This window comes from Anomaloglossus baeobatrachus, unplaced genomic scaffold (genome assembly GCF_048569485.1).
Source record: "Anomaloglossus baeobatrachus isolate aAnoBae1 unplaced genomic scaffold, aAnoBae1.hap1 Scaffold_2481, whole genome shotgun sequence".
NCBI lineage: Eukaryota > Metazoa > Chordata > Amphibia > Anura > Aromobatidae > Anomaloglossus > Anomaloglossus baeobatrachus.
Window position 1 is genome coordinate 75570 of NW_027442081.1, and position 26088 is coordinate 101657.

Here is a 26088-nt window from a genome sequence, read left to right on the forward strand (position 1 = left end):
TAGCCCGATTTAATGAATTGGAAGAAAGCATACGTCTTCATATGCACCTCAATTTGGCCCATTCACTTTTCACACTTCCTCCTTTTGTTTTTTATCTTTCACACTTTTGACTTTCTTTATTCATCCAAATAGCAAACTCATCACCACTCAACCTGACCAACTCGGCTATGTCCCCGTGCTGCAGTTCTCTGTCTTATCTAGATCATTTGCAATTGAATGGAATAGATCCCTTTTGGACAAAGTGGATTCACCTGCTGCTGCAGTGACCACAGGTGTGATAAGATCTAGAATTGGCATCTGGTGCGATCTCTCCGCTTCCACTCCAAAGAAAGTTACCTGTTTATTCCTATCATGCATTGGTTTTTGGGGTTTTCTTTGAGTAATGATGATCTCTTTAGTAGTCTGTTGGCGCCCTCTCCTGGAGGAATAGTTTGCTTGCTCTTGGACATTCTAAAAGAGAGGTCATGATAGACATTGAGCTTCTGAGCTCAATTGGGGACAGTCATGGGTGATGAATGTTTGCAACCTACTGCGAAGCCTCATACCGCAATATAAGGAACGTCAAATACTAAGAAAGGGCGGCCTATGAAAGAATTACTACTTTCAATAAGTACACTTAAACGGCTAATTGGGAATAGAAAAACTGTAAAAAGCCCTCTGAGAAAGCCCCCCTCTAACCTTTGATAGTAAGCTTTTCTGTAGTCTGCCTGTTGATGTATTTTCCGTTTGAACTGTGCACAACATGAAGAGACGGAACACTGGCGGCTTGTCACAATGCCCCCCGATGACATCACAATAGCGCTGCTGCCTAGAAAACAAGCTGCGCAGAAGAAGTTGTTCTTTGGGTGGGAGGGTGGGCTAGTGGAAGGAGGGGGCAATCTCTTTTTTTCCCGGGTGGTAGGGGGATGACAGGAGAAGGGAAGCGGGTGGTGAGAAAGGTACAGAGGGCAGGGTTTGGGGGCTGGGAAGGAAAGGGAAAAGATTAGGGTTTGGGGATGATGAAAGGGCTTTCTACGGGTAAGGATGGCAAAGGGTGGCAGTGACGGAAAGTCAGGCAACCTGTCCTGTCCGTCTTTTTGTATCGTGAATTGGAAAGACTGCAAGGGGGAGGGGAGTTGCTTGCGCCCTAAAGGAGGAGTTATTCAGATTCATTGCAGTGGGCGGCGGCTGCAAAACGCACCATTCTTCTTGTTTTTGCTCTGCAAAGCAGCCTTTTCAAGGGTTGGCTTGGGTGACAAAATGTCTTGTGTAGGCGTGGGTTTGTCTCCCTCTCGCTCTCTCTCCCTAAGATGTGTCCGGCATAGGCCAGGGTGCCACTCGAGGCCCAAACCAATTCTGGTTATCGCTTCTCGGCCTTTTGGCTAAGATCAAGTGTAGTATCTGTTCTTATCAGTTTAATATCTGATACGTCCCCTATCTGGGGACCATATATTAAATGGATTTTTAGAACAGGGAGATGGAAAAAGAGCTTGCTCTGTCCACTCCACGCATTGACCTGGTATTGCAGTACCTCCAGGAACGGTGCACCCCTTCTTAACCCAGTTTCCAAAAGCAGAACTCAATTCACCTGATTCATATTAGCCCGATTTAATGAATTGGAAGAAAGCATACGTCTTCATATGCACCTCAATTTGGCCCATTCACTTTTCACACTTCCTCCTTTTGTTTTTTATCTTTCACACTTTTGACTTTCTTTATTCATCCAAATAGCAAACTCATCACCACTCAACCTGACCAACTCGGCTATGTCCCCGTGCTGCAGTTCTCTGTCTTATCTAGATCATTTGCAATTGAATGGAATAGATCCCTTTTGGACAAAGTGGATTCACCTGCTGCTGCAGTGACCACAGGTGTGATAAGATCTAGAATTGGCATCTGGTGCGATCTCTCCGCTTCCACTCCAAAGAAAGTTACCTGTTTATTCCTATCATGCATTGGTTTTTGGGGTTTTCTTTGAGTAATGATGATCTCTTTAGTAGTCTGTTGGCGCCCTCTCCTGGAGGAATAGTTTGCTTGCTCTTGGACATTCTAAAAGAGAGGTCATGATAGACATTGAGCTTCTGAGCTCAATTGGGGACAGTCATGGGTGATGAATGTTTGCAACCTACTGCGAAGCCTCATACCGCAATATAAGGAACGTCAAATACTAAGAAAGGGCGGCCTATGAAAGAATTACTACTTTCAATAAGTACACTTAAACGGCTAATTGGGAATAGAAAAACTGTAAAAAGCCCTCTGAGAAAGCCCCCCTCTAACCTTTGATAGTAAGCTTTTCTGTAGTCTGCCTGTTGATGTATTTTCCGTTTGAACTGTGCACAACATGAAGAGACGGAACACTGGCGGCTTGTCACAATGCCCCCCGATGACATCACAATAGCGCTGCTGCCTAGAAAACAAGCTGCGCAGAAGAAGTTGTTCTTTGGGTGGGAGGGTGGGCTAGTGGAAGGAGGGGGCAATCTCTTTTTTTCCCGGGTGGTAGGGGGATGACAGGAGAAGGGAAGCGGGTGGTGAGAAAGGTACAGAGGGCAGGGTTTGGGGGCTGGGAAGGAAAGGGAAAAGATTAGGGTTTGGGGATGATGAAAGGGCTTTCTACGGGTAAGGATGGCAAAGGGTGGCAGTGACGGAAAGTCAGGCAACCTGTCCTGTCCGTCTTTTTGTATCGTGAATTGGAAAGACTGCAAGGGGGAGGGGAGTTGCTTGCGCCCTAAAGGAGGAGTTATTCAGATTCATTGCAGTGGGCGGCGGCTGCAAAACGCACCATTCTTCTTGTTTTTGCTCTGCAAAGCAGCCTTTTCAAGGGTTGGCTTGGGTGACAAAATGTCTTGTGTAGGCGTGGGTTTGTCTCCCTCTCGCTCTCTCTCCCTAAGATGTGTCCGGCATAGGCCAGGGTGCCACTCGAGGCCCAAACCAATTCTGGTTATCGCTTCTCGGCCTTTTGGCTAAGATCAAGTGTAGTATCTGTTCTTATCAGTTTAATATCTGATACGTCCCCTATCTGGGGACCATATATTAAATGGATTTTTAGAACAGGGAGATGGAAAAAGAGCTTGCTCTGTCCACTCCACGCATTGACCTGGTATTGCAGTACCTCCAGGAACGGTGCACCCCTTCTTAACCCAGTTTCCAAAAGCAGAACTCAATTCACCTGATTCATATTAGCCCGATTTAATGAATTGGAAGAAAGCATACGTCTTCATATGCACCTCAATTTGGCCCATTCACTTTTCACACTTCCTCCTTTTGTTTTTTATCTTTCACACTTTTGACTTTCTTTATTCATCCAAATAGCAAACTCATCACCACTCAACCTGACCAACTCGGCTATGTCCCCGTGCTGCAGTTCTCTGTCTTATCTAGATCATTTGCAATTGAATGGAATAGATCCCTTTTGGACAAAGTGGATTCACCTGCTGCTGCAGTGACCACAGGTGTGATAAGATCTAGAATTGGCATCTGGTGCGATCTCTCCGCTTCCACTCCAAAGAAAGTTACCTGTTTATTCCTATCATGCATTGGTTTTTGGGGTTTTCTTTGAGTAATGATGATCTCTTTAGTAGTCTGTTGGCGCCCTCTCCTGGAGGAATAGTTTGCTTGCTCTTGGACATTCTAAAAGAGAGGTCATGATAGACATTGAGCTTCTGAGCTCAATTGGGGACAGTCATGGGTGATGAATGTTTGCAACCTACTGCGAAGCCTCATACCGCAATATAAGGAACGTCAAATACTAAGAAAGGGCGGCCTATGAAAGAATTACTACTTTCAATAAGTACACTTAAACGGCTAATTGGGAATAGAAAAACTGTAAAAAGCCCTCTGAGAAAGCCCCCCTCTAACCTTTGATAGTAAGCTTTTCTGTAGTCTGCCTGTTGATGTATTTTCCGTTTGAACTGTGCACAACATGAAGAGACGGAACACTGGCGGCTTGTCACAATGCCCCCCGATGACATCACAATAGCGCTGCTGCCTAGAAAACAAGCTGCGCAGAAGAAGTTGTTCTTTGGGTGGGAGGGTGGGCTAGTGGAAGGAGGGGGCAATCTCTTTTTTTCCCGGGTGGTAGGGGGATGACAGGAGAAGGGAAGCGGGTGGTGAGAAAGGTACAGAGGGCAGGGTTTGGGGGCTGGGAAGGAAAGGGAAAAGATTAGGGTTTGGGGATGATGAAAGGGCTTTCTACGGGTAAGGATGGCAAAGGGTGGCAGTGACGGAAAGTCAGGCAACCTGTCCTGTCCGTCTTTTTGTATCGTGAATTGGAAAGACTGCAAGGGGGAGGGGAGTTGCTTGCGCCCTAAAGGAGGAGTTATTCAGATTCATTGCAGTGGGCGGCGGCTGCAAAACGCACCATTCTTCTTGTTTTTGCTCTGCAAAGCAGCCTTTTCAAGGGTTGGCTTGGGTGACAAAATGTCTTGTGTAGGCGTGGGTTTGTCTCCCTCTCGCTCTCTCTCCCTAAGATGTGTCCGGCATAGGCCAGGGTGCCACTCGAGGCCCAAACCAATTCTGGTTATCGCTTCTCGGCCTTTTGGCTAAGATCAAGTGTAGTATCTGTTCTTATCAGTTTAATATCTGATACGTCCCCTATCTGGGGACCATATATTAAATGGATTTTTAGAACAGGGAGATGGAAAAAGAGCTTGCTCTGTCCACTCCACGCATTGACCTGGTATTGCAGTACCTCCAGGAACGGTGCACCCCTTCTTAACCCAGTTTCCAAAAGCAGAACTCAATTCACCTGATTCATATTAGCCCGATTTAATGAATTGGAAGAAAGCATACGTCTTCATATGCACCTCAATTTGGCCCATTCACTTTTCACACTTCCTCCTTTTGTTTTTTATCTTTCACACTTTTGACTTTCTTTATTCATCCAAATAGCAAACTCATCACCACTCAACCTGACCAACTCGGCTATGTCCCCGTGCTGCAGTTCTCTGTCTTATCTAGATCATTTGCAATTGAATGGAATAGATCCCTTTTGGACAAAGTGGATTCACCTGCTGCTGCAGTGACCACAGGTGTGATAAGATCTAGAATTGGCATCTGGTGCGATCTCTCCGCTTCCACTCCAAAGAAAGTTACCTGTTTATTCCTATCATGCATTGGTTTTTGGGGTTTTCTTTGAGTAATGATGATCTCTTTAGTAGTCTGTTGGCGCCCTCTCCTGGAGGAATAGTTTGCTTGCTCTTGGACATTCTAAAAGAGAGGTCATGATAGACATTGAGCTTCTGAGCTCAATTGGGGACAGTCATGGGTGATGAATGTTTGCAACCTACTGCGAAGCCTCATACCGCAATATAAGGAACGTCAAATACTAAGAAAGGGCGGCCTATGAAAGAATTACTACTTTCAATAAGTACACTTAAACGGCTAATTGGGAATAGAAAAACTGTAAAAAGCCCTCTGAGAAAGCCCCCCTCTAACCTTTGATAGTAAGCTTTTCTGTAGTCTGCCTGTTGATGTATTTTCCGTTTGAACTGTGCACAACATGAAGAGACGGAACACTGGCGGCTTGTCACAATGCCCCCCGATGACATCACAATAGCGCTGCTGCCTAGAAAACAAGCTGCGCAGAAGAAGTTGTTCTTTGGGTGGGAGGGTGGGCTAGTGGAAGGAGGGGGCAATCTCTTTTTTTCCCGGGTGGTAGGGGGATGACAGGAGAAGGGAAGCGGGTGGTGAGAAAGGTACAGAGGGCAGGGTTTGGGGGCTGGGAAGGAAAGGGAAAAGATTAGGGTTTGGGGATGATGAAAGGGCTTTCTACGGGTAAGGATGGCAAAGGGTGGCAGTGACGGAAAGTCAGGCAACCTGTCCTGTCCGTCTTTTTGTATCGTGAATTGGAAAGACTGCAAGGGGGAGGGGAGTTGCTTGCGCCCTAAAGGAGGAGTTATTCAGATTCATTGCAGTGGGCGGCGGCTGCAAAACGCACCATTCTTCTTGTTTTTGCTCTGCAAAGCAGCCTTTTCAAGGGTTGGCTTGGGTGACAAAATGTCTTGTGTAGGCGTGGGTTTGTCTCCCTCTCGCTCTCTCTCCCTAAGATGTGTCCGGCATAGGCCAGGGTGCCACTCGAGGCCCAAACCAATTCTGGTTATCGCTTCTCGGCCTTTTGGCTAAGATCAAGTGTAGTATCTGTTCTTATCAGTTTAATATCTGATACGTCCCCTATCTGGGGACCATATATTAAATGGATTTTTAGAACAGGGAGATGGAAAAAGAGCTTGCTCTGTCCACTCCACGCATTGACCTGGTATTGCAGTACCTCCAGGAACGGTGCACCCCTTCTTAACCCAGTTTCCAAAAGCAGAACTCAATTCACCTGATTCATATTAGCCCGATTTAATGAATTGGAAGAAAGCATACGTCTTCATATGCACCTCAATTTGGCCCATTCACTTTTCACACTTCCTCCTTTTGTTTTTTATCTTTCACACTTTTGACTTTCTTTATTCATCCAAATAGCAAACTCATCACCACTCAACCTGACCAACTCGGCTATGTCCCCGTGCTGCAGTTCTCTGTCTTATCTAGATCATTTGCAATTGAATGGAATAGATCCCTTTTGGACAAAGTGGATTCACCTGCTGCTGCAGTGACCACAGGTGTGATAAGATCTAGAATTGGCATCTGGTGCGATCTCTCCGCTTCCACTCCAAAGAAAGTTACCTGTTTATTCCTATCATGCATTGGTTTTTGGGGTTTTCTTTGAGTAATGATGATCTCTTTAGTAGTCTGTTGGCGCCCTCTCCTGGAGGAATAGTTTGCTTGCTCTTGGACATTCTAAAAGAGAGGTCATGATAGACATTGAGCTTCTGAGCTCAATTGGGGACAGTCATGGGTGATGAATGTTTGCAACCTACTGCGAAGCCTCATACCGCAATATAAGGAACGTCAAATACTAAGAAAGGGCGGCCTATGAAAGAATTACTACTTTCAATAAGTACACTTAAACGGCTAATTGGGAATAGAAAAACTGTAAAAAGCCCTCTGAGAAAGCCCCCCTCTAACCTTTGATAGTAAGCTTTTCTGTAGTCTGCCTGTTGATGTATTTTCCGTTTGAACTGTGCACAACATGAAGAGACGGAACACTGGCGGCTTGTCACAATGCCCCCCGATGACATCACAATAGCGCTGCTGCCTAGAAAACAAGCTGCGCAGAAGAAGTTGTTCTTTGGGTGGGAGGGTGGGCTAGTGGAAGGAGGGGGCAATCTCTTTTTTTCCCGGGTGGTAGGGGGATGACAGGAGAAGGGAAGCGGGTGGTGAGAAAGGTACAGAGGGCAGGGTTTGGGGGCTGGGAAGGAAAGGGAAAAGATTAGGGTTTGGGGATGATGAAAGGGCTTTCTACGGGTAAGGATGGCAAAGGGTGGCAGTGACGGAAAGTCAGGCAACCTGTCCTGTCCGTCTTTTTGTATCGTGAATTGGAAAGACTGCAAGGGGGAGGGGAGTTGCTTGCGCCCTAAAGGAGGAGTTATTCAGATTCATTGCAGTGGGCGGCGGCTGCAAAACGCACCATTCTTCTTGTTTTTGCTCTGCAAAGCAGCCTTTTCAAGGGTTGGCTTGGGTGACAAAATGTCTTGTGTAGGCGTGGGTTTGTCTCCCTCTCGCTCTCTCTCCCTAAGATGTGTCCGGCATAGGCCAGGGTGCCACTCGAGGCCCAAACCAATTCTGGTTATCGCTTCTCGGCCTTTTGGCTAAGATCAAGTGTAGTATCTGTTCTTATCAGTTTAATATCTGATACGTCCCCTATCTGGGGACCATATATTAAATGGATTTTTAGAACAGGGAGATGGAAAAAGAGCTTGCTCTGTCCACTCCACGCATTGGCCTGGTATTGCAGTACCTCCAGGAACGGTGCACCCCTTCTTAACCCAGTTTCCAAAAGCAGAACTCAATTCACCTGATTCATATTAGCCCGATTTAATGAATTGGAAGAAAGCATACGTCTTCATATGCACCTCAATTTGGCCCATTCACTTTTCACACTTCCTCCTTTTGTTTTTTATCTTTCACACTTTTGACTTTCTTTATTCATCCAAATAGCAAACTCATCACCACTCAACCTGACCAACTCGGCTATGTCCCCGTGCTGCAGTTCTCTGTCTTATCTAGATCATTTGCAATTGAATGGAATAGATCCCTTTTGGACAAAGTGGATTCACCTGCTGCTGCAGTGACCACAGGTGTGATAAGATCTAGAATTGGCATCTGGTGCGATCTCTCCGCTTCCACTCCAAAGAAAGTTACCTGTTTATTCCTATCATGCATTGGTTTTTGGGGTTTTCTTTGAGTAATGATGATCTCTTTAGTAGTCTGTTGGCGCCCTCTCCTGGAGGAATAGTTTGCTTGCTCTTGGACATTCTAAAAGAGAGGTCATGATAGACATTGAGCTTCTGAGCTCAATTGGGGACAGTCATGGGTGATGAATGTTTGCAACCTACTGCGAAGCCTCATACCGCAATATAAGGAACGTCAAATACTAAGAAAGGGCGGCCTATGAAAGAATTACTACTTTCAATAAGTACACTTAAACGGCTAATTGGGAATAGAAAAACTGTAAAAAGCCCTCTGAGAAAGCCCCCCTCTAACCTTTGATAGTAAGCTTTTCTGTAGTCTGCCTGTTGATGTATTTTCCGTTTGAACTGTGCACAACATGAAGAGACGGAACACTGGCGGCTTGTCACAATGCCCCCCGATGACATCACAATAGCGCTGCTGCCTAGAAAACAAGCTGCGCAGAAGAAGTTGTTCTTTGGGTGGGAGGGTGGGCTAGTGGAAGGAGGGGGCAATCTCTTTTTTTCCCGGGTGGTAGGGGGATGACAGGAGAAGGGAAGCGGGTGGTGAGAAAGGTACAGAGGGCAGGGTTTGGGGGCTGGGAAGGAAAGGGAAAAGATTAGGGTTTGGGGATGATGAAAGGGCTTTCTACGGGTAAGGATGGCAAAGGGTGGCAGTGACGGAAAGTCAGGCAACCTGTCCTGTCCGTCTTTTTGTATCGTGAATTGGAAAGACTGCAAGGGGGAGGGGAGTTGCTTGCGCCCTAAAGGAGGAGTTATTCAGATTCATTGCAGTGGGCGGCGGCTGCAAAACGCACCATTCTTCTTGTTTTTGCTCTGCAAAGCAGCCTTTTCAAGGGTTGGCTTGGGTGACAAAATGTCTTGTGTAGGCGTGGGTTTGTCTCCCTCTCGCTCTCTCTCCCTAAGATGTGTCCGGCATAGGCCAGGGTGCCACTCGAGGCCCAAACCAATTCTGGTTATCGCTTCTCGGCCTTTTGGCTAAGATCAAGTGTAGTATCTGTTCTTATCAGTTTAATATCTGATACGTCCCCTATCTGGGGACCATATATTAAATGGATTTTTAGAACAGGGAGATGGAAAAAGAGCTTGCTCTGTCCACTCCACGCATTGACCTGGTATTGCAGTACCTCCAGGAACGGTGCACCCCTTCTTAACCCAGTTTCCAAAAGCAGAACTCAATTCACCTGATTCATATTAGCCCGATTTAATGAATTGGAAGAAAGCATACGTCTTCATATGCACCTCAATTTGGCCCATTCACTTTTCACACTTCCTCCTTTTGTTTTTTATCTTTCACACTTTTGACTTTCTTTATTCATCCAAATAGCAAACTCATCACCACTCAACCTGACCAACTCGGCTATGTCCCCGTGCTGCAGTTCTCTGTCTTATCTAGATCATTTGCAATTGAATGGAATAGATCCCTTTTGGACAAAGTGGATTCACCTGCTGCTGCAGTGACCACAGGTGTGATAAGATCTAGAATTGGCATCTGGTGCGATCTCTCCGCTTCCACTCCAAAGAAAGTTACCTGTTTATTCCTATCATGCATTGGTTTTTGGGGTTTTCTTTGAGTAATGATGATCTCTTTAGTAGTCTGTTGGCGCCCTCTCCTGGAGGAATAGTTTGCTTGCTCTTGGACATTCTAAAAGAGAGGTCATGATAGACATTGAGCTTCTGAGCTCAATTGGGGACAGTCATGGGTGATGAATGTTTGCAACCTACTGCGAAGCCTCATACCGCAATATAAGGAACGTCAAATACTAAGAAAGGGCGGCCTATGAAAGAATTACTACTTTCAATAAGTACACTTAAACGGCTAATTGGGAATAGAAAAACTGTAAAAAGCCCTCTGAGAAAGCCCCCCTCTAACCTTTGATAGTAAGCTTTTCTGTAGTCTGCCTGTTGATGTATTTTCCGTTTGAACTGTGCACAACATGAAGAGACGGAACACTGGCGGCTTGTCACAATGCCCCCCGATGACATCACAATAGCGCTGCTGCCTAGAAAACAAGCTGCGCAGAAGAAGTTGTTCTTTGGGTGGGAGGGTGGGCTAGTGGAAGGAGGGGGCAATCTCTTTTTTTCCCGGGTGGTAGGGGGATGACAGGAGAAGGGAAGCGGGTGGTGAGAAAGGTACAGAGGGCAGGGTTTGGGGGCTGGGAAGGAAAGGGAAAAGATTAGGGTTTGGGGATGATGAAAGGGCTTTCTACGGGTAAGGATGGCAAAGGGTGGCAGTGACGGAAAGTCAGGCAACCTGTCCTGTCCGTCTTTTTGTATCGTGAATTGGAAAGACTGCAAGGGGGAGGGGAGTTGCTTGCGCCCTAAAGGAGGAGTTATTCAGATTCATTGCAGTGGGCGGCGGCTGCAAAACGCACCATTCTTCTTGTTTTTGCTCTGCAAAGCAGCCTTTTCAAGGGTTGGCTTGGGTGACAAAATGTCTTGTGTAGGCGTGGGTTTGTCTCCCTCTCGCTCTCTCTCCCTAAGATGTGTCCGGCATAGGCCAGGGTGCCACTCGAGGCCCAAACCAATTCTGGTTATCGCTTCTCGGCCTTTTGGCTAAGATCAAGTGTAGTATCGTTCGAAAAGGTGGTTTAAGGCTCCGGCCACCTTAGTACAATGATGCAATGCACACTGGAAGGTTGCGCTTGTTAGTACTTTGGGAGGATAGTATATCCATCTAGAGGAAACCATGGCCCTACCAGGATCGAGGCTATTAGACTGAGTAAGTGTGGGGGTTATGGTGCAATGTGCCCCAGGAATGGACACCCTGGAGGGAGTCTGAACTTGCTAGGTTGGGACCCTGGTAAGCCTCAGACTCTGTCGCACGCCGCGCCTTGCCTATTCATACTTTTCAAGCATATTGCCCTATCCCGGCCTTCTGGCTAAGAAGGGAAATTTTTATAATCCCGGTCGGAGGTCCGGTCAGCTTTGGGCTGAGAAACCAACACCCGGTTGGAGGTCCGGGTCAGCTTTGGCTGAGAAACCAACACCCGGTTGGAGGTCCGGTTAGCCTTGGGCTGAGAAACCAACACCCGGTTGGAGGTCCGGTCAGCCTTGGGCTGAGAAACCAACTCCGGTTGACGGTCCGGGCAGTCTCGGCTGCGAAACCAACGACTAGTAGCGCCCTACTCCACTTGGGTAAGATGCCTCGGTGGACGCTGGGAGCAACAACAAGGCTCAACCAGGCTTCGGCTTGGGGGAGCACCGAAGATCCCTGACCCTCGCTGTGGCCTTCTGGCTCGGAGGGACGGGGTTGATTTTTGGGGATCCTCTTCTCACGGAGGGGTCCACACGAATCCTAGCCTTTGCACTGTTTTTGGTGTGACTTCGGTCATGCATTTTTGCGGTGCTTTGGAAAGCTTCATTAAATCAAAAATCTGTTCTTATCAGTTTAATATCTGATACGTCCCCTATCTGGGGACCATATATTAAATGGATTTTTAGAACAGGGAGATGGAAAAAGAGCTTGCTCTGTCCACTCCACGCATTGACCTGGTATTGCAGTACCTCCAGGAACGGTGCACCCCTTCTTAACCCAGTTTCCAAAAGCAGAACTCAATTCACCTGATTCATATTAGCCCGATTTAATGAATTGGAAGAAAGCATACGTCTTCATATGCACCTCAATTTGGCCCATTCACTTTTCACACTTCCTCCTTTTGTTTTTTATCTTTCACACTTTTGACTTTCTTTATTCATCCAAATAGCAAACTCATCACCACTCAACCTGACCAACTCGGCTATGTCCCCGTGCTGCAGTTCTCTGTCTTATCTAGATCATTTGCAATTGAATGGAATAGATCCCTTTTGGACAAAGTGGATTCACCTGCTGCTGCAGTGACCACAGGTGTGATAAGATCTAGAATTGGCATCTGGTGCGATCTCTCCGCTTCCACTCCAAAGAAAGTTACCTGTTTATTCCTATCATGCATTGGTTTTTGGGGTTTTCTTTGAGTAATGATGATCTCTTTAGTAGTCTGTTGGCGCCCTCTCCTGGAGGAATAGTTTGCTTGATCTTGGACATTCTAAAAGAGAGGTCATGATAGACATTGAGCTTCTGAGCTCAATTGGGGACAGTCATGGGTGATGAATGTTTGCAACCTACTGCGAAGCCTCATACCGCAATATAAGGAACGTCAAATACTAAGAAAGGGCGGCCTATGAAAGAATTACTACTTTCAATAAGTACACTTAAACGGCTAATTGGGAATAGAAAAACTGTAAAAAGCCCTCTGAGAAAGCCCCCCTCTAACCTTTGATAGTAAGCTTTTCTGTAGTCTACCTGTTGATGTATTTTCCGTTTGAACTGTGCACAACATGAAGAGACGGAACACTGGCGGCTTGTCACAATGCCCCCCGATGACATCACAATAGCGCTGCTGCCTAGAAAACAAGCTGCGCAGAAGAAGTTGTTCTTTGGGTGGGAGGGTGGGCTAGTGGAAGGAGGGGGCAATCTCTTTTTTTCCCGGGTGGTAGGGGGATGACAGGAGAAGGGAAGCGGGTGGTGAGAAAGGTACAGAGGGCAGGGTTTGGGGGCTGGGAAGGAAAGGGAAAAGATTAGGGTTTGGGGATGATGAAAGGGCTTTCTACGGGTAAGGATGGCAAAGGGTGGCAGTGACGGAAAGTCAGGCAACCTGTCCTGTCCGTCTTTTTGTATCGTGAATTGGAAAGACTGCAAGGGGGAGGGGAGTTGCTTGCGCCCTAAAGGAGGAGTTATTCAGATTCATTGCAGTGGGCGGCGGCTGCAAAACGCACCATTCTTCTTGTTTTTGCTCTGCAAAGCAGCCTTTTCAAGGGTTGGCTTGGGTGACAAAATGTCTTGTGTAGGCGTGGGTTTGTCTCCCTCTCGCTCTCTCTCCCTAAGATGTGTCCGGCATAGGCCAGGGTGCCACTCGAGGCCCAAACCAATTCTGGTTATCGCTTCTCGGCCTTTTGGCTAAGATCAAGTGTAGTATCTGTTCTTATCAGTTTAATATCTGATACGTCCCCTATCTGGGGACCATATATTAAATGGATTTTTAGAACAGGGAGATGGAAAAAGAGCTTGCTCTGTCCACTCCACGCATTGACCTGGTATTGCAGTACCTCCAGGAACGGTGCACCCCTTCTTAACCCAGTTTCCAAAAGCAGAACTCAATTCACCTGATTCATATTAGCCCGATTTAATGAATTGGAAGAAAGCATACGTCTTCATATGCACCTCAATTTGGCCCATTCACTTTTCACACTTCCTCCTTTTGTTTTTTATCTTTCACACTTTTGACTTTCTTTATTCATCCAAATAGCAAACTCATCACCACTCAACCTGACCAACTCGGCTATGTCCCCGTGCTGCAGTTCTCTGTCTTATCTAGATCATTTGCAATTGAATGGAATAGATCCCTTTTGGACAAAGTGGATTCACCTGCTGCTGCAGTGACCACAGGTGTGATAAGATCTAGAATTGGCATCTGGTGCGATCTCTCCGCTTCCACTCCAAAGAAAGTTACCTGTTTATTCCTATCATGCATTGGTTTTTGGGGTTTTCTTTGAGTAATGATGATCTCTTTAGTAGTCTGTTGGCGCCCTCTCCTGGAGGAATAGTTTGCTTGCTCTTGGACATTCTAAAAGAGAGGTCATGATAGACATTGAGCTTCTGAGCTCAATTGGGGACAGTCATGGGTGATGAATGTTTGCAACCTACTGCGAAGCCTCATACCGCAATATAAGGAACGTCAAATACTAAGAAAGGGCGGCCTATGAAAGAATTACTACTTTCAATAAGTACACTTAAACGGCTAATTGGGAATAGAAAAACTGTAAAAAGCCCTCTGAGAAAGCCCCCCTCTAACCTTTGATAGTAAGCTTTTCTGTAGTCTGCCTGTTGATGTATTTTCCGTTTGAACTGTGCACAACATGAAGAGACGGAACACTGGCGGCTTGTCACAATGCCCCCCGATGACATCACAATAGCGCTGCTGCCTAGAAAACAAGCTGCGCAGAAGAAGTTGTTCTTTGGGTGGGAGGGTGGGCTAGTGGAAGGAGGGGGCAATCTCTTTTTTTCCCGGGTGGTAGGGGGATGACAGGAGAAGGGAAGCGGGTGGTGAGAAAGGTACAGAGGGCAGGGTTTGGGGGCTGGGAAGGAAAGGGAAAAGATTAGGGTTTGGGGATGATGAAAGGGCTTTCTACGGGTAAGGATGGCAAAGGGTGGCAGTGACGGAAAGTCAGGCAACCTGTCCTGTCCGTCTTTTTGTATCGTGAATTGGAAAGACTGCAAGGGGGAGGGGAGTTGCTTGCGCCCTAAAGGAGGAGTTATTCAGATTCATTGCAGTGGGCGGCGGCTGCAAAACGCACCATTCTTCTTGTTTTTGCTCTGCAAAGCAGCCTTTTCAAGGGTTGGCTTGGGTGACAAAATGTCTTGTGTAGGCGTGGGTTTGTCTCCCTCTCGCTCTCTCTCCCTAAGATGTGTCCGGCATAGGCCAGGGTGCCACTCGAGGCCCAAACCAATTCTGGTTATCGCTTCTCGGCCTTTTGGCTAAGATCAAGTGTAGTATCTGTTCTTATCAGTTTAATATCTGATACGTCCCCTATCTGGGGACCATATATTAAATGGATTTTTAGAACAGGGAGATGGAAAAAGAGCTTGCTCTGTCCACTCCACGCATTGACCTGGTATTGCAGTACCTCCAGGAACGGTGCACCCCTTCTTAACCCAGTTTCCAAAAGCAGAACTCAATTCACCTGATTCATATTAGCCCGATTTAATGAATTGGAAGAAAGCATACGTCTTCATATGCACCTCAATTTGGCCCATTCACTTTTCACACTTCCTCCTTTTGTTTTTTATCTTTCACACTTTTGACTTTCTTTATTCATCCAAATAGCAAACTCATCACCACTCAACCTGACCAACTCGGCTATGTCCCCGTGCTGCAGTTCTCTGTCTTATCTAGATCATTTGCAATTGAATGGAATAGATCCCTTTTGGACAAAGTGGATTCACCTGCTGCTGCAGTGACCACAGGTGTGATAAGATCTAGAATTGGCATCTGGTGCGATCTCTCCGCTTCCACTCCAAAGAAAGTTACCTGTTTATTCCTATCATGCATTGGTTTTTGGGGTTTTCTTTGAGTAATGATGATCTCTTTAGTAGTCTGTTGGCGCCCTCTCCTGGAGGAATAGTTTGCTTGCTCTTGGACATTCTAAAAGAGAGGTCATGATAGACATTGAGCTTCTGAGCTCAATTGGGGACAGTCATGGGTGATGAATGTTTGCAACCTACTGCGAAGCCTCATACCGCAATATAAGGAACGTCAAATACTAAGAAAGGGCGGCCTATGAAAGAATTACTACTTTCAATAAGTACACTTAAACGGCTAATTGGGAATAGAAAAACTGTAAAAAGCCCTCTGAGAAAGCCCCCCTCTAACCTTTGATAGTAAGCTTTTCTGTAGTCTGCCTGTTGATGTATTTTCCGTTTGAACTGTGCACAACATGAAGAGACGGAACACTGGCGGCTTGTCACAATGCCCCCCGATGACATCACAATAGCGCTGCTGCCTAGAAAACAAGCTGCGCAGAAGAAGTTGTTCTTTGGGTGGGAGGGTGGGCTAGTGGAAGGAGGGGGCAATCTCTTTTTTTCCCGGGTGGTAGGGGGATGACAGGAGAAGGGAAGCGGGTGGTGAGAAAGGTACAGAGGGCAGGGTTTGGGGGCTGGGAAGGAAAGGGAAAAGATTAGGGTTTGGGGATGATGAAAGGGCTTTCTACGGGTAAGGATGGCAAAGGGTGGCAGTGACGGAAAGTCAGGCAACCTGTCCTGTCCGTCTTTTTGTATCGTGAATTGGAAAGACTGCAAGGGGGAGGGGAGTTGCTTGCGCCCTAAAGGAGGAGTTATTCAGATTCATTGCAGTGGGCGGCGGCTGCAAAACGCACCATTCTTCTTGTTTTTGCTCTGCAAAGCAGCCTTTTCAAGGGTTGGCTTGGGTGACAAAATGTCTTGTGTAGGCGTGGGTTTGTCTCCCTCTCGCTCTCTCTCCCTAAGATGTGTCCGGCATAGGCCAGGGTGCCACTCGAGGCCCAAACCAATTCTGGTTATCGCTTCTCGGCCTTTTGGCTAAGATCAAGTGTAGTATCTGTTCTTATCAGTTTAATATCTGATACGTCCCCTATCTGGGGACCATATATTAAATGGATTTTTAGAACAGGGAGATGGAAAAAGAGCTTGCTCTGTCCACTCCACGCATTGACCTGGTATTGCAGTACCTCCAGGAACGGTGCACCCCTTCTTAACCCAGTTTCCAAAAGCAGAACTCAATTCACCTGATTCATATTAGCCCGATTTAATGAATTGGAAGAAAGCATACGTCTTCATATGCACCTCAATTTGGCCCATTCACTTTTCACACTTCCTCCTTTTGTTTTTTATCTTTCACACTTTTGACTTTCTTTATTCATCCAAATAGCAAACTCATCACCACTCAACCTGACCAACTCGGCTATGTCCCCGTGCTGCAGTTCTCTGTCTTATCTAGATCATTTGCAATTGAATGGAATAGATCCCTTTTGGACAAAGTGGATTCACCTGCTGCTGCAGTGACCACAGGTGTGATAAGATCTAGAATTGGCATCTGGTGCGATCTCTCCGCTTCCACTCCAAAGAAAGTTACCTGTTTATTCCTATCATGCATTGGTTTTTGGGGTTTTCTTTGAGTAATGATGATCTCTTTAGTAGTCTGTTGGCGCCCTCTCCTGGAGGAATAGTTTGCTTGCTCTTGGACATTCTAAAAGAGAGGTCATGATAGACATTGAGCTTCTGAGCTCAATTGGGGACAGTCATGGGTGATGAATGTTTGCAACCTACTGCGAAGCCTCATACCGCAATATAAGGAACGTCAAATACTAAGAAAGGGCGGCCTATGAAAGAATTACTACTTTCAATAAGTACACTTAAACGGCTAATTGGGAATAGAAAAACTGTAAAAAGCCCTCTGAGAAAGCCCCCCTCTAACCTTTGATAGTAAGCTTTTCTGTAGTCTGCCTGTTGATGTATTTTCCGTTTGAACTGTGCACAACATGAAGAGACGGAACACTGGCGGCTTGTCACAATGCCCCCCGATGACATCACAATAGCGCTGCTGCCTAGAAAACAAGCTGCGCAGAAGAAGTTGTTCTTTGGGTGGGAGGGTGGGCTAGTGGAAGGAGGGGGCAATCTCTTTTTTTCCCGGGTGGTAGGGGGATGACAGGAGAAGGGAAGCGGGTGGTGAGAAAGGTACAGAGGGCAGGGTTTGGGGGCTGGGAAGGAAAGGGAAAAGATTAGGGTTTGGGGATGATGAAAGGGCTTTCTACGGGTAAGGATGGCAAAGGGTGGCAGTGACGGAAAGTCAGGCAACCTGTCCTGTCCGTCTTTTTGTATCGTGAATTGGAAAGACTGCAAGGGGGAGGGGAGTTGCTTGCGCCCTAAAGGAGGAGTTATTCAGATTCATTGCAGTGGGCGGCGGCTGCAAAACGCACCATTCTTCTTGTTTTTGCTCTGCAAAGCAGCCTTTTCAAGGGTTGGCTTGGGTGACAAAATGTCTTGTGTAGGCGTGGGTTTGTCTCCCTCTCGCTCTCTCTCCCTAAGATGTGTCCGGCATAGGCCAGGGTGCCACTCGAGGCCCAAACCAATTCTGGTTATCGCTTCTCGGCCTTTTGGCTAAGATCAAGTGTAGTATCTGTTCTTATCAGTTTAATATCTGATACGTCCCCTATCTGGGGACCATATATTAAATGGATTTTTAGAACAGGGAGATGGAAAAAGAGCTTGCTCTGTCCACTCCACGCATTGACCTGGTATTGCAGTACCTCCAGGAACGGTGCACCCCTTCTTAACCCAGTTTCCAAAAGCAGAACTCAATTCACCTGATTCATATTAGCCCGATTTAATGAATTGGAAGAAAGCATACGTCTTCATATGCACCTCAATTTGGCCCATTCACTTTTCACACTTCCTCCTTTTGTTTTTTATCTTTCACACTTTTGACTTTCTTTATTCATCCAAATAGCAAACTCATCACCACTCAACCTGACCAACTCGGCTATGTCCCCGTGCTGCAGTTCTCTGTCTTATCTAGATCATTTGCAATTGAATGGAATAGATCCCTTTTGGACAAAGTGGATTCACCTGCTGCTGCAGTGACCACAGGTGTGATAAGATCTAGAATTGGCATCTGGTGCGATCTCTCCGCTTCCACTCCAAAGAAAGTTACCTGTTTATTCCTATCATGCATTGGTTTTTGGGGTTTTCTTTGAGTAATGATGATCTCTTTAGTAGTCTGTTGGCGCCCTCTCCTGGAGGAATAGTTTGCTTGCTCTTGGACATTCTAAAAGAGAGGTCATGATAGACATTGAGCTTCTGAGCTCAATTGGGGACAGTCATGGGTGATGAATGTTTGCAACCTACTGCGAAGCCTCATACCGCAATATAAGGAACGTCAAATACTAAGAAAGGGCGGCCTATGAAAGAATTACTACTTTCAATAAGTACACTTAAACGGCTAATTGGGAATAGAAAAACTGTAAAAAGCCCTCTGAGAAAGCCCCCCTCTAACCTTTGATAGTAAGCTTTTCTGTAGTCTGCCTGTTGATGTATTTTCCGTTTGAACTGTGCACAACATGAAGAGACGGAACACTGGCGGCTTGTCACAATGCCCCCCGATGACATCACAATAGCGCTGCTGCCTAGAAAACAAGCTGCGCAGAAGAAGTTGTTCTTTGGGTGGGAGGGTGGGCTAGTGGAAGGAGGGGGCAATCTCTTTTTTTCCCGGGTGGTAGGGGGATGACAGGAGAAGGGAAGCGGGTGGTGAGAAAGGTACAGAGGGCAGGGTTTGGGGGCTGGGAAGGAAAGGGAAAAGATTAGGGTTTGGGGATGATGAAAGGGCTTTCTACGGGTAAGGATGGCAAAGGGTGGCAGTGACGGAAAGTCAGGCAACCTGTCCTGTCCGTCTTTTTGTATCGTGAATTGGAAAGACTGCAAGGGGGAGGGGAGTTGCTTGCGCCCTAAAGGAGGAGTTATTCAGATTCATTGCAGTGGGCGGCGGCTGCAAAACGCACCATTCTTCTTGTTTTTGCTCTGCAAAGCAGCCTTTTCAAGGGTTGGCTTGGGTGACAAAATGTCTTGTGTAGGCGTGGGTTTGTCTCCCTCTCGCTCTCTCTCCCTAAGATGTGTCCGGCATAGGCCAGGGTGCCACTCGAGGCCCAAACCAATTCTGGTTATCGCTTCTCGGCCTTTTGGCTAAGATCAAGTGTAGTATCTGTTCTTATCAGTTTAATATCTGATACGTCCCCTATCTGGGGACCATATATTAAATGGATTTTTAGAACAGGGAGATGGAAAAAGAGCTTGCTCTGTCCACTCCACGCATTGACCTGGTATTGCAGTACCTCCAGGAACGGTGCACCCCTTCTTAACCCAGTTTCCAAAAGCAGAACTCAATTCACCTGATTCATATTAGCCCGATTTAATGAATTGGAAGAAAGCATACGTCTTCATATGCACCTCAATTTGGCCCATTCACTTTTCACACTTCCTCCTTTTGTTTTTTATCTTTCACACTTTTGACTTTCTTTATTCATCCAAATAGCAAACTCATCACCACTCAACCTGACCAACTCGGCTATGTCCCCGTGCTGCAGTTCTCTGTCTTATCTAGATCATTTGCAATTGAATGGAATAGATCCCTTTTGGACAAAGTGGATTCACCTGCTGCTGCAGTGACCACAGGTGTGATAAGATCTAGAATTGGCATCTGGTGCGATCTCTCCGCTTCCACTCCAAAGAAAGTTACCTGTTTATTCCTATCATGCATTGGTTTTTGGGGTTTTCTTTGAGTAATGATGATCTCTTTAGTAGTCTGTTGGCGCCCTCTCCTGGAGGAATAGTTTGCTTGCTCTTGGACATTCTAAAAGAGAGGTCATGATAGACATTGAGCTTCTGAGCTCAATTGGGGACAGTCATGGGTGATGAATGTTTGCAACCTACTGCGAAGCCTCATACCGCAATATAAGGAACGTCAAATACTAAGAAAGGGCGGCCTATGAAAGAATTACTACTTTCAATAAGTACACTTAAACGGCTAATTGGGAATAGAAAAACTGTAAAAAGCCCTCTGAGAAAGCCCCCCTCTAACCTTTGATAGTAAGCTTTTCTGTAGTCTGCCTGTTGATGTATTTTCCGTTTGAACTGTGCACAACATGAAGAGACGGAACACTGGCGGCTTGTCACAATGCCCCCCGATGACATCACAATAGCGCTGCTGCCTAGAAAACAAGCTGCGCAGAAGAAGTTGTTCTTTGGGTGGGAGGGTGGGCTAGTGGAAGGAGGGGGCAATCTCTTTTTTTCCCGGGTGGTAGGGGGATGACAGGAGAAGGGAAGCGGGTGGTGAGAAAGGTACAGAGGGCAGGGTTTGGGGGCTGGGAAGGAAAGGGAAAAGATTAGGGTTTGGGGATGATGAAAGGGCTTTCTACGGGTAAGGATGGCAAAGGGTGGCAGTGACGGAAAGTCAGGCAACCTGTCCTGTCCGTCTTTTTGTATCGTGAATTGGAAAGACTGCAAGGGGGAGGGGAGTTGCTTGCGCCCTAAAGGAGGAGTTATTCAGATTCATTGCAGTGGGCGGCGGCTGCAAAACGCACCATTCTTCTTGTTTTTGCTCTGCAAAGCAGCCTTTTCAAGGGTTGGCTTGGGTGACAAAATGTCTTGTGTAGGCGTGGGTTTGTCTCCCTCTCGCTCTCTCTCCCTAAGATGTGTCCGGCATAGGCCAGGGTGCCACTCGAGGCCCAAACCAATTCTGGTTATCGCTTCTCGGCCTTTTGGCTAAGATCAAGTGTAGTATCTGTTCTTATCAGTTTAATATCTGATACGTCCCCTATCTGGGGACCATATATTAAATGGATTTTTAGAACAGGGAGATGGAAAAAGAGCTTGCTCTGTCCACTCCACGCATTGACCTGGTATTGCAGTACCTCCAGGAACGGTGCACCCCTTCTTAACCCAGTTTCCAAAAGCAGAACTCAATTCACCTGATTCATATTAGCCCGATTTAATGAATTGGAAGAAAGCATACGTCTTCATATGCACCTCAATTTGGCCCATTCACTTTTCACACTTCCTCCTTTTGTTTTTTATCTTTCACACTTTTGACTTTCTTTATTCATCCAAATAGCAAACTCATCACCACTCAACCTGACCAACTCGGCTATGTCCCCGTGCTGCAGTTCTCTGTCTTATCTAGATCATTTGCAATTGAATGGAATAGATCCCTTTTGGACAAAGTGGATTCACCTGCTGCTGCAGTGACCACAGGTGTGATAAGATCTAGAATTGGCATCTGGTGCGATCTCTCCGCTTCCACTCCAAAGAAAGTTACCTGTTTATTCCTATCATGCATTGGTTTTTGGGGTTTTCTTTGAGTAATGATGATCTCTTTAGTAGTCTGTTGGCGCCCTCTCCTGGAGGAATAGTTTGCTTGCTCTTGGACATTCTAAAAGAGAGGTCATGATAGACATTGAGCTTCTGAGCTCAATTGGGGACAGTCATGGGTGATGAATGTTTGCAACCTACTGCGAAGCCTCATACCGCAATATAAGGAACGTCAAATACTAAGAAAGGGCGGCCTATGAAAGAATTACTACTTTCAATAAGTACACTTAAACGGCTAATTGGGAATAGAAAAACTGTAAAAAGCCCTCTGAGAAAGCCCCCCTCTAACCTTTGATAGTAAGCTTTTCTGTAGTCTGCCTGTTGATGTATTTTCCGTTTGAACTGTGCACAACATGAAGAGACGGAACACTGGCGGCTTGTCACAATGCCCCCCGATGACATCACAATAGCGCTGCTGCCTAGAAAACAAGCTGCGCAGAAGAAGTTGTTCTTTGGGTGGGAGGGTGGGCTAGTGGAAGGAGGGGGCAATCTCTTTTTTTCCCGGGTGGTAGGGGGATGACAGGAGAAGGGAAGCGGGTGGTGAGAAAGGTACAGAGGGCAGGGTTTGGGGGCTGGGAAGGAAAGGGAAAAGATTAGGGTTTGGGGATGATGAAAGGGCTTTCTACGGGTAAGGATGGCAAAGGGTGGCAGTGACGGAAAGTCAGGCAACCTGTCCTGTCCGTCTTTTTGTATCGTGAATTGGAAAGACTGCAAGGGGGAGGGGAGTTGCTTGCGCCCTAAAGGAGGAGTTATTCAGATTCATTGCAGTGGGCGGCGGCTGCAAAACGCACCATTCTTCTTGTTTTTGCTCTGCAAAGCAGCCTTTTCAAGGGTTGGCTTGGGTGACAAAATGTCTTGTGTAGGCGTGGGTTTGTCTCCCTCTCGCTCTCTCTCCCTAAGATGTGTCCGGCATAGGCCAGGGTGCCACTCGAGGCCCAAACCAATTCTGGTTATCGCTTCTCGGCCTTTTGGCTAAGATCAAGTGTAGTATCTGTTCTTATCAGTTTAATATCTGATACGTCCCCTATCTGGGGACCATATATTAAATGGATTTTTAGAACAGGGAGATGGAAAAAGAGCTTGCTCTGTCCACTCCACGCATTGACCTGGTATTGCAGTACCTCCAGGAACGGTGCACCCCTTCTTAACCCAGTTTCCAAAAGCAGAACTCAATTCACCTGATTCATATTAGCCCGATTTAATGAATTGGAAGAAAGCATACGTCTTCATATGCACCTCAATTTGGCCCATTCACTTTTCACACTTCCTCCTTTTGTTTTTTATCTTTCACACTTTTGACTTTCTTTATTCATCCAAATAGCAAACTCATCACCACTCAACCTGACCAACTGGGCTATGTCCCCGTGCTGCAGTTCTCTGTCTTATCTAGATCATTTGCAATTGAATGGAATAGATCCCTTTTGGACAAAGTGGATTCACCTGCTGCTGCAGTGACCACAGGTGTGATAAGATCTAGAATTGGCATCTGGTGCGATCTCTCCGCTTCCACTCCAAAGAAAGTTACCTGTTTATTCCTATCATGCATTGGTTTTTGGGGTTTTCTTTGAGTAATGATGATCTCTTTAGTAGTCTGTTGGCGCCCTCTCCTGGAGGAATAGTTTGCTTGCTCTTGGACATTCTAAAAGAGAGGTCATGATAGACATTGAGCTTCTGAGCTCAATTGGGGACAGTCATGGGTGATGAATGTTTGCAACCTACTGCGAAGCCTCATACCGCAATATAAGGAACGTCAAATACTAAGAAAGGGCGGCCTATGAAAGAATTACTACTTTCAATAAGTACACTTAAACGGCTAATTGGGAATAGAAAAACTGTAAAAAGCCCTCTGAGAAAGCCCCCCTCTAACCTTTGATAGTAAGCTTTTCTGTAGTCTGCCTGTTGATGTATTTTCCGTTTGAACTGTGCACAACATGAAGAGACGGAACACTGGCGGCTTGTCACAATGCCCCCCGATGACATCACAATAGCGCTGCTGCCTAGAAAACAAGCTGCGCAGAAGAAGTTGTTCTTTGGGTGGGAGGGTGGGCTAGTGGAAGGAGGGGGCAATCTCTTTTTTTCCCGGGTGGTAGGGGGATGACAGGAGAAGGGAAGCGGGTGGTGAGAAAGGTACAGAGGGCAGGGTTTGGGGGCTGGGAAGGAAAGGGAAAAGATTAGGGTTTGGGGATGATGAAAGGGCTTTCTACGGGTAAGGATGGCAAAGGGTGGCAGTGACGGAAAGTCAGGCAACCTGTCCTGTCCGTCTTTTTGTATCGTGAATTGGAAAGACTGCAAGGGGGAGGGGAGTTGCTTGTGCCCTAAAGGAGGAGTTATTCAGATTCATTGCAGTGGGCGGCGGCTGCAAAACGCACCATTCTTCTTGTTTTTGCTCTGCAAAGCAGCCTTTTCAAGGGTTGGCTTGGGTGACAAAATGTCTTGTGTAGGCGTGGGTTTGTCTCCCTCTCGCTCTCTCTCCCTAAGATGTGTCCGGCATAGGCCAGGGTGCCACTCGAGGCCCAAACCAATTCTGGTTATCGCTTCTCGGCCTTTTGGCTAAGATCAAGTGTAGTATCTGTTCTTATCAGTTTAATATCTGATACGTCCCCTATCTGGGGACCATATATTAAATGGATTTTTAGAACAGGGAGATGGAAAAAGAGCTTGCTCTGTCCACTCCACGCATTGACCTGGTATTGCAGTACCTCCAGGAACGGTGCACCCCTTCTTAACCCAGTTTCCAAAAGCAGAACTCAATTCACCTGATTCATATTAGCCCGATTTAATGAATTGGAAGAAAGCATACGTCTTCATATGCACCTCAATTTGGCCCATTCACTTTTCACACTTCCTCCTTTTGTTTTTTATCTTTCACACTTTTGACTTTCTTTATTCATCCAAATAGCAAACTCATCACCACTCAACCTGACCAACTCGGCTATGTCCCCGTGCTGCAGTTCTCTGTCTTATCTAGATCATTTGCAATTGAATGGAATAGATCCCTTTTGGACAAAGTGGATTCACCTGCTGCTGCAGTGACCACAGGTGTGATAAGATCTAGAATTGGCATCTGGTGCGATCTCTCCGCTTCCACTCCAAAGAAAGTTACCTGTTTATTCCTATCATGCATTGGTTTTTGGGGTTTTCTTTGAGTAATGATGATCTCTTTAGTAGTCTGTTGGCGCCCTCTCCTGGAGGAATAGTTTGCTTGCTCTTGGACATTCTAAAAGAGAGGTCATGATAGACATTGAGCTTCTGAGCTCAATTGGGGACAGTCATGGGTGATGAATGTTTGCAACCTACTGCGAAGCCTCATACCGCAATATAAGGAACGTCAAATACTAAGAAAGGGCGGCCTATGAAAGAATTACTACTTTCAATAAGTACACTTAAACGGCTAATTGGGAATAGAAAAACTGTAAAAAGCCCTCTGAGAAAGCCCCCCTCTAACCTTTGATAGTAAGCTTTTCTGTAGTCTGCCTGTTGATGTATTTTCCGTTTGAACTGTGCACAACATGAAGAGACGGAACACTGGCGGCTTGTCACAATGCCCCCCGATGACATCACAATAGCGCTGCTGCCTAGAAAACAAGCTGCGCAGAAGAAGTTGTTCTTTGGGTGGGAGGGTGGGCTAGTGGAAGGAGGGGGCAATCTCTTTTTTTCCCGGGTGGTAGGGGGATGACAGGAGAAGGGAAGCGGGTGGTGAGAAAGGTACAGAGGGCAGGGTTTGGGGGCTGGGAAGGAAAGGGAAAAGATTAGGGTTTGGGGATGATGAAAGGGCTTTCTACGGGTAAGGATGGCAAAGGGTGGCAGTGACGGAAAGTCAGGCAACCTGTCCTGTCCGTCTTTTTGTATCGTGAATTGGAAAGACTGCAAGGGGGAGGGGAGTTGCTTGCGCCCTAAAGGAGGAGTTATTCAGATTCATTGCAGTGGGCGGCGGCTGCAAAACGCACCATTCTTCTTGTTTTTGCTCTGCAAAGCAGCCTTTTCAAGGGTTGGCTTGGGTGACAAAATGTCTTGTGTAGGCGTGGGTTTGTCTCCCTCTCGCTCTCTCTCCCTAAGATGTGTCCGGCATAGGCCAGGGTGCCACTCGAGGCCCAAACCAATTCTGGTTATCGCTTCTCGGCCTTTTGGCTAAGATCAAGTGTAGTATCTGTTCTTATCAGTTTAATATCTGATACGTCCCCTATCTGGGGACCATATATTAAATGGATTTTTAGAACAGGGAGATGGAAAAAGAGCTTGCTCTGTCCACTCCACGCATTGACCTGGTATTGCAGTACCTCCAGGAACGGTGCACCCCTTCTTAACCCAGTTTCCAAAAGCAGAACTCAATTCACCTGATTCATATTAGCCCGATTTAATGAATTGGAAGAAAGCATACGTCTT

The 26088-nt window shown here is 46.5% G+C and overlaps 16 non-coding genes and 1 pseudogene across 16 annotated transcripts; all 17 read left to right on the forward strand.

The window, feature by feature from the left end:
• The first annotated feature begins 1341 nt into the window (after nucleotides 1–1341).
• LOC142262716 (U2 spliceosomal RNA) lies at nucleotides 1342–1532 on the forward strand. Its single transcript, XR_012730032.1, has one exon. It is a non-coding gene; the product is annotated as a U2 spliceosomal RNA (small nuclear RNA).
• A 1387-nt stretch (nucleotides 1533–2919) lies between these two features.
• Nucleotides 2920–3110, forward strand: LOC142262717 (U2 spliceosomal RNA). Its single transcript, XR_012730033.1, has one exon. It is a non-coding gene; the product is annotated as a U2 spliceosomal RNA (small nuclear RNA).
• A 1387-nt stretch (nucleotides 3111–4497) lies between these two features.
• Nucleotides 4498–4688, forward strand: LOC142262718 (U2 spliceosomal RNA). The gene has a single exon (XR_012730034.1). It is a non-coding gene; the product is annotated as a U2 spliceosomal RNA (small nuclear RNA).
• Nucleotides 4689–6075: 1387 nt separating this feature from the next.
• On the forward strand, nucleotides 6076–6266 carry LOC142262719 (U2 spliceosomal RNA). The gene has a single exon (XR_012730035.1). It is a non-coding gene; the product is annotated as a U2 spliceosomal RNA (small nuclear RNA).
• A 1387-nt stretch (nucleotides 6267–7653) lies between these two features.
• LOC142262652 (U2 spliceosomal RNA) lies at nucleotides 7654–7844 on the forward strand. Its single transcript, XR_012729981.1, has one exon. It is a non-coding gene; the product is annotated as a U2 spliceosomal RNA (small nuclear RNA).
• A 1387-nt stretch (nucleotides 7845–9231) lies between these two features.
• Nucleotides 9232–9422, forward strand: LOC142262720 (U2 spliceosomal RNA). The gene has a single exon (XR_012730036.1). It is a non-coding gene; the product is annotated as a U2 spliceosomal RNA (small nuclear RNA).
• Nucleotides 9423–10809: 1387 nt separating this feature from the next.
• LOC142262673 (U2 spliceosomal RNA) lies at nucleotides 10810–10951 on the forward strand (annotated as a pseudogene).
• Nucleotides 10952–11606: 655 nt separating this feature from the next.
• On the forward strand, nucleotides 11607–11802 carry LOC142262667 (U2 spliceosomal RNA). The gene has a single exon (XR_012729995.1). It is a non-coding gene; the product is annotated as a U2 spliceosomal RNA (small nuclear RNA).
• Nucleotides 11803–13189: 1387 nt separating this feature from the next.
• Nucleotides 13190–13380, forward strand: LOC142262563 (U2 spliceosomal RNA). The gene has a single exon (XR_012729900.1). It is a non-coding gene; the product is annotated as a U2 spliceosomal RNA (small nuclear RNA).
• A 1387-nt stretch (nucleotides 13381–14767) lies between these two features.
• Nucleotides 14768–14958, forward strand: LOC142262564 (U2 spliceosomal RNA). Its single transcript, XR_012729901.1, has one exon. It is a non-coding gene; the product is annotated as a U2 spliceosomal RNA (small nuclear RNA).
• A 1387-nt stretch (nucleotides 14959–16345) lies between these two features.
• LOC142262565 (U2 spliceosomal RNA) lies at nucleotides 16346–16536 on the forward strand. The gene has a single exon (XR_012729902.1). It is a non-coding gene; the product is annotated as a U2 spliceosomal RNA (small nuclear RNA).
• A 1387-nt stretch (nucleotides 16537–17923) lies between these two features.
• Nucleotides 17924–18114, forward strand: LOC142262566 (U2 spliceosomal RNA). The gene has a single exon (XR_012729903.1). It is a non-coding gene; the product is annotated as a U2 spliceosomal RNA (small nuclear RNA).
• A 1387-nt stretch (nucleotides 18115–19501) lies between these two features.
• LOC142262567 (U2 spliceosomal RNA) lies at nucleotides 19502–19692 on the forward strand. The gene has a single exon (XR_012729904.1). It is a non-coding gene; the product is annotated as a U2 spliceosomal RNA (small nuclear RNA).
• A 1387-nt stretch (nucleotides 19693–21079) lies between these two features.
• Nucleotides 21080–21270, forward strand: LOC142262569 (U2 spliceosomal RNA). Its single transcript, XR_012729906.1, has one exon. It is a non-coding gene; the product is annotated as a U2 spliceosomal RNA (small nuclear RNA).
• Nucleotides 21271–22657: 1387 nt separating this feature from the next.
• LOC142262571 (U2 spliceosomal RNA) lies at nucleotides 22658–22848 on the forward strand. Its single transcript, XR_012729907.1, has one exon. It is a non-coding gene; the product is annotated as a U2 spliceosomal RNA (small nuclear RNA).
• A 1387-nt stretch (nucleotides 22849–24235) lies between these two features.
• LOC142262572 (U2 spliceosomal RNA) lies at nucleotides 24236–24426 on the forward strand. Its single transcript, XR_012729908.1, has one exon. It is a non-coding gene; the product is annotated as a U2 spliceosomal RNA (small nuclear RNA).
• A 1387-nt stretch (nucleotides 24427–25813) lies between these two features.
• LOC142262573 (U2 spliceosomal RNA) lies at nucleotides 25814–26004 on the forward strand. Its single transcript, XR_012729909.1, has one exon. It is a non-coding gene; the product is annotated as a U2 spliceosomal RNA (small nuclear RNA).
• Nucleotides 26005–26088: the final 84 nt, after the last annotated feature.